Source organism: Phyllostomus discolor, chromosome 2, assembly GCF_004126475.2.
Source record: "Phyllostomus discolor isolate MPI-MPIP mPhyDis1 chromosome 2, mPhyDis1.pri.v3, whole genome shotgun sequence".
Classification (NCBI taxonomy): Eukaryota; Metazoa; Chordata; class Mammalia; order Chiroptera; family Phyllostomidae; genus Phyllostomus; species Phyllostomus discolor.
In genome coordinates this window covers 86,594,973-86,600,979 of record NC_040904.2, presented here as the reverse complement: position 1 = coordinate 86,600,979, position 6,007 = coordinate 86,594,973, and the positions used below count along the sequence as shown (strand labels likewise).

The window sequence follows — 6,007 nt, the reverse complement described above, 5'->3', positions numbered from 1 at the left end:
CTGGAAATGTATCTTAAACACAGGAAGCACAAGGAGGATGAGAGTACAGGCTCCCTCACCAGGTGAGTGAAGGTGAGAGTTTGCAAGGCCTGGAGACATAGGACACTTGTTCTTGGGGAAAATAAAGAAGGCATAGCGAGAGAAAATCCTCCAGAAATGAAAACAAAGAGGAAAAGTGCTCACCCACCTTCCCAGTTGGCCTGGAGAGTTCAGTCTTGAAGTGCCCTATGGGGAAGATGGACTGGCTTGCCTACTGCAGTCCAATGAGCAGGACTCCACAGACAGAACTCAGGACCGAGAGGGCTGGGTGAGCTGGCCTAAGGAGAAGGAAAGTACAGGAGGGCAGTTGGTGCACAATGGTAGTTGGTAGTAGGGCTGTACTCCATGGTGGCCCTCAGCTCCTGGGCCTAGGTCCTGCTCACTGGTCCTTTGTCAGCCACCATCCCCCAACTTGGGCACAGCGAAGCCCTCACACAGGTCAGGCAGCTCCAGCTGTCCTGACACCTGGCTTTTGCTACTTCTGTACGATGTGACTGATCTCTTTCACAGAACTGAGGTATTTGCCGAAGTCCTGAGTAGCCTCCAGGCCACTCCCTGATGTTGCTGGGCAGATCTGAAGCTCCTGGAGATTCTTCTCCAGTTTATTAATGGTCTTGTGTAAGGTGAATTTGTTAGTCATTTGCTGGATGGAGTGCAGGTAGCTCATGCAGAATGTGTAGAGGTCTTGGCCGGCTCCTAGCACAGAGCTACGGCTTGCCATCTGCTGAGGTCTTGGAGATGGCGAGGCACAGGGCCTTGGTGCTGTCCAGAACCACACCCTTGGTGATGGTTTTATTGGCAATGCACTCGGGAGGTTGGCAGGTCTTCCAAAAAGACACATAGGTCGATATGAGAGGGATGAAGGCTGTGAAGGATGGCTGGTCCCCTGGCAGGGTAGAGGATGCTGATAGCAAAGTGGAGGAACTGGGGGCTGGACTGGTTGTGGGTCACAGCTGACTTGGTGGACAAATGAGCCTTTGGCAAGCCAGGAACTTGGGCTTTTTGACACCCTCTCCCAGCTGGCTGGGTTTGGCAGCATCACTGTTTACAACATCCACAACCACAAACGTGGGTTTTGCTTTCCCACTGGCGCCTGCATCCCTGGCTGCTTCCTGGCTGGGGCTCTGAGAAGGCTTCCCTGCTTTCCCCACAGAGGCTGGGGGTGGCAGCGGGGTCAACTGTATTTCTGATTAAAGGTAAGTTTCTTGAGATCTGATATAATCTTTGTTATATAATTTACATAGGGTTTGTTTCTTTTTAATTAAATTTATTGAAGTAACATATACTGGTTAATAAAATTGTATAGGCTTCGGGTGTACAATTCTATAATTCATCATCTGTATGTTGTACTCTGTGTTCACCACCCCAAGTCTTCTTTTATCACCATTTGTCCCCCCTTTACCTTCTTTGACCTCCACCCACCCACCTTTCCCTCTGGTAATCATCATACTGCTTCTGTGTCTATTAGGGTTGTTTTTTTTTAAATCCCTTCATATTTTTCACCCACCCCTCCAAGCTCCCTTGCCTCTGACAGCTGTCTTTTCTCTCTCATTATGAGTGTGTTTCTATTTTGTTAGTTTATTTTGTTCATTAGATTCCACATATATGTGAAATCACATGGTACTTTTCATTCTTTGACTGGCTTATTTCATTTAGCATAATACAATACTGCTAGGTCCATCTATGCTGTCACAAAGGGTAAAATTTCCTTCTTTTTAAAGGCCAAGTAGTATTCCATTGTGTAAATGTACCACAGCTTTCTTATCCACTCATCTAGTGATGGGCACTTGGGCTGCTTCCAAATCTTGGCCACTGTACATAACACTGCAATGAACATAGGGGTGCATATATTCTTTTGTATTAGTGTTTTGGGTTTCTTCAGATAAATTCCCAGAAGTGGAATCATTGAGTCATAAGGCAGTTCCATTCTTAGTTTTTTAAGGAAATTTTATACAGTTTTCCACAGTAGCTGCACCAGTGAAAAACAGTTCCCTTTTCTCCACATCCTCACCAGCACTTGTTGTTTGTTGATTTATTGATGAAAGCCATTCTGACCAGTGTGAGGTGATATCTCATTGTGGTTTTAATTTTCATTTCTCTGATGATTAGTCAAATTGAGCATCTTTTCATAGATGTTTAATGGCCATCTCTATATCCTCTTCGGAGTAGTGTCTATTCATGTCCCTTGCCCATCTTTTAATTGTAAATCCTTGGGTATAAGACTTTAGCTAGTCCTCAGTTGATCGTTCAGGGAGATTTTTCTATAATTTAGTTGAAATTTCAGTTTGATCCTGGGAGGAGGTATGTGTAACATGCACTTACTCTACCACCATCTTGGAACTCTCTGGGGCCATCTTTTACACTTTTCACTTGCTACCATGGCATTGCCTTAGGTTGGAGCCACAGGTAAGTATTTCATAAATACTGGTTGATTCTGCAACATCTGCTGATGAGAACTCTCTTCACAGATTTCTGCCTCATTTTTTTTGTGGTTGTTGCTTGTACTAAAGCAGTGTCAAGAGGCCCATGTTTAAGACCATACATTTATTTACATCTCAGGAACTAGAAAGACCTTAAACAAAAGATTCCTCATAATAGGGGGAAACAAAGAAATCTAGCGTGACATTGGAAAACTGATCATATTTCCTGATGACATTTCAGAAATCAGTTTGTGCCATAAATGGGTTGGAGGAGGATATTAAGTCAGTCAGGAAAACAACATATATCTCTATTTAGCACTGCCCATTCCCTTCCACTGCTTAAACCAGTGGTATTCACCCCACGACTACCCAGCCTTCAAAAAGAAACACTTTACTTATTGTAAGTCATTCTTCCAACCCATGTTGCCAAGCCTGCATGTTATTTATATACTTCAGACCTTCCTGGTTATTTAGCTAAGGGAAGAGAATAAACTAACTGAGGAAGGAACGACAAGAATGAACAGATTAGTCTACAATGTCAGCCTACAACTGCTAATACCAGGACTTCACTAAGGCCAACAGCCCCTGTATTGACATTTGAATGTGGACCGATGAGTCTTCAGGTTGTCAGAAAACAGAACGTGTGCCCGAACCATAAGAGCGTGGTGAGGAAGGCTAAAGAGTGGCCAAGGAAATGGTTCTTAAGTGAACAAATAAACATAGGCCAAGAGGAAGCATTTTAGAAAGTACAGTTAAGTCCTAAGCCCTAAAAAATGGCAGAATATACAATTTACTGTTACTCAGTCCACAAAGAAACACAACTCTTTGCTTGATTTACAAATAAATTCAAAATTAGTCTGGTGAAAGATGAAAACATGATCTCAAAAGAAATTTAACAAGTTAAAGTAGTCACCATTGTTCAACAGGAAATGTGGTATTTATAATTTTCTGTTTGTCTAACACCAATACCACAGTCATTTTTTGACTATGACATGACTAATGGAGCTTAATATTTAAATGGCCAGTGAGTTCTCTCAAAGTTAAAATCAGTGTTTCTCTGGTCCTTAAGTCCTCATGCTGAGCTTCAGCTCCACAGCCATGTTTGGGGGTGCTCTGCACAGCGGGCTGGCCCTTCCTGATCTTTGAAATAGAAGGGCTTGGCTGGAAGAAGACTGGCAGCAATTCAGCTTTACCACCTTTTATTTTCTGAGGTAGTGCAGATAAGGGAGCTATCAGCTTGGACAGTAGACTATAGCAGAAGATTCGATTGAAGCAGAGATTACAGTAAATTAAGAATTTGTTATCACTTACAACAGACTGTCCTCCCTGTGGGCAAAGTCACAAGCTGATTGAAGGGTCTTCTTGTTCCAATAATACTGAATATTTATATTTCTGAGGCTAAAAGGACAACTTAAAGACATGTTGATTCACAAACTTTGGAGCTTGCTGGGTGAAATCCAAAACTGACCCCCATCTGCAAAGTACAAGGAGTGTCCAAAGAAAGGCAGGGGACCCCAGATAAGTAGGTAGCAGTTTTAATAAACAAGGGGCTTATATGTGAGATTTTTATTGGACACCACAAGGTGAGTAGATCTTTGTATCTACCTGCCAGAATCTTAAAAGTTTACATAGAGACCTTACCTGGGTTTGGTCCTATATTCTGTCCAGATGTTCTCAACAACAGATTGCTCTCTTGAGCCTGTAGGGTATAGGGGAAATGGAGCTTCCATTCAATGCCACATTCTTTTACCCATTATTGCATATCATAACAATTGAAATGTCACTCCTGATCACTGCCATCTGAGGAGGGTATTCCTACATGGTACTCAGTTTCTCTAATCCTCTAATGGCAGCAGCCTGATTTTGTATGGTAAGAGGGAAAACCTCGGTTTAGGAGAGACACAGCGTCAATACCAATCAAATCATATTTATAATCCTCACATGGAGGGAGGGGACCAGTATAATTTGTAAGTCCCTCATTGGTGGGAATGCCCCCAGACTCCTTTGTCAGTTGCCTTGGAGTGGTTTAGAATACCCAGGACATGCTTGTAACTGTATTAACCATGTCACTGTATTTCAAGGACAATCTGGCATCCTTAGCAATATGTCATTCCACCTGCTTGCTGGTGGCTGCTCTTTCCATGTACCCAATCTGCTGCATCTACTGAAGGGTCAGTTTCTACGGTTTGTACCCAAGCTAGGGAACCAGCTTTCTGATTGCCAGAGTGGGAATGAGGTGTCAATGCCTTATGAGCTGGGTCATGGAAGACTGTGAGGACTGCCTCAGACTCTTGCAGGAGACCCCAAATACCTTCTCACATGCCCTGACCCCACAAGGGTTTATTTACAGTTACTCACCCTTTAGTCCAAGCCATAGATTTACTCTCTTTAGAACAGCCCAAATGTCAGTACAAAGTGTTAAAGGCCAGGGCTCATGAACAATCTGTCATTAGTCAAAAGGCTCTGAACTACGCTCTGTGGCTGCAGTCAACGTGGGTGGTTCGCCCCAACCAGACTCATCAGTATACCAGGTATCAGTGGGAATTTCCCCTACTCCTCTAAAGGCCACAGGGGCTACTACTGTCCCAAAATAGGGAGAGGTGTGTTTGTAGGATCTATATCATCTATAGGGCCTAGGAGCATGAATATTTCTAGAAAGAGTGAGCTGGTAGACAGGGTGCTCCTGTGCTGCAAATTGGCATATCAGTTAGTCAAACTGGGACTTAGAGCCATGGCAGAGGTAGGTCAATAGGATATATTCTCAACCTTCCCCTTCATAGGACAGGAAGTTCTTACCATGATATGCTGTTCCTTCATGAGAGACTCTGCTTGGAGGAGCACTGTGTACACTCCTGGGAGCTGTTGCTTTGTGGAGTATATCTATTTTAGGCCCTTTCAAGAGCAGGGGCCAGAATCCTAGGGGCACTCTCTTCTTCTGTCATCTCTGCCATTGTGCCCAGCCCATACCTCCTGGAGTCACAGAAACATCCAATTCAAATGGCATCCCTGCTTGAGAGATGCCCAGAACGTAATGTGTTTCACTATATTTTTGCCTTCTCAAAGGAAGCTTTCTACTCTGATCTCAGTCCCATATGCCCTTTCTTTACCAGGTGCTGTAAGGAATGGAGGCATTGTGTCAGGTGGGGAATCAGGTCCTCCAAAACCCCCAAATCTCTACAAACATTTGCACCAATTTCATGACCTTATGGATTGAATACACTTGTGCCTTTTCAATCATAGCTTTTGGAACAATTCATGTCTTACCTGACCAAATGACACCCAAAAACTTCACATTAGTGCTTGGGCCTTGAATTTTCTGTGGATCTACCATCCATCCTCTCTCTCCCTTGCAAATGTTACAGAAAAGTCTGAGGAGTGTCCTGCAGAAGAAGCAAATCTTTACATGTAAACATTATATTATCGATACAACAGGCCCATTTTACTGATTGGGGGAAGAAGAAGAGACAGATCTCAGGTTACCATCCTGTGACATATTGGGGAGCTGTACACACAGCCTTGGGGAAACACTTAAAAAATCCATTGTTGCC

At 43.5% G+C, this 6,007-nt stretch overlaps 1 pseudogene; it reads right to left on the bottom strand.

The window, feature by feature from the left end:
• Positions 1-514: 514 nt before the first annotated feature.
• Positions 515-5,790, bottom strand: LOC114488549 (annotated as a pseudogene).
• Positions 5,791-6,007: the final 217 nt, after the last annotated feature.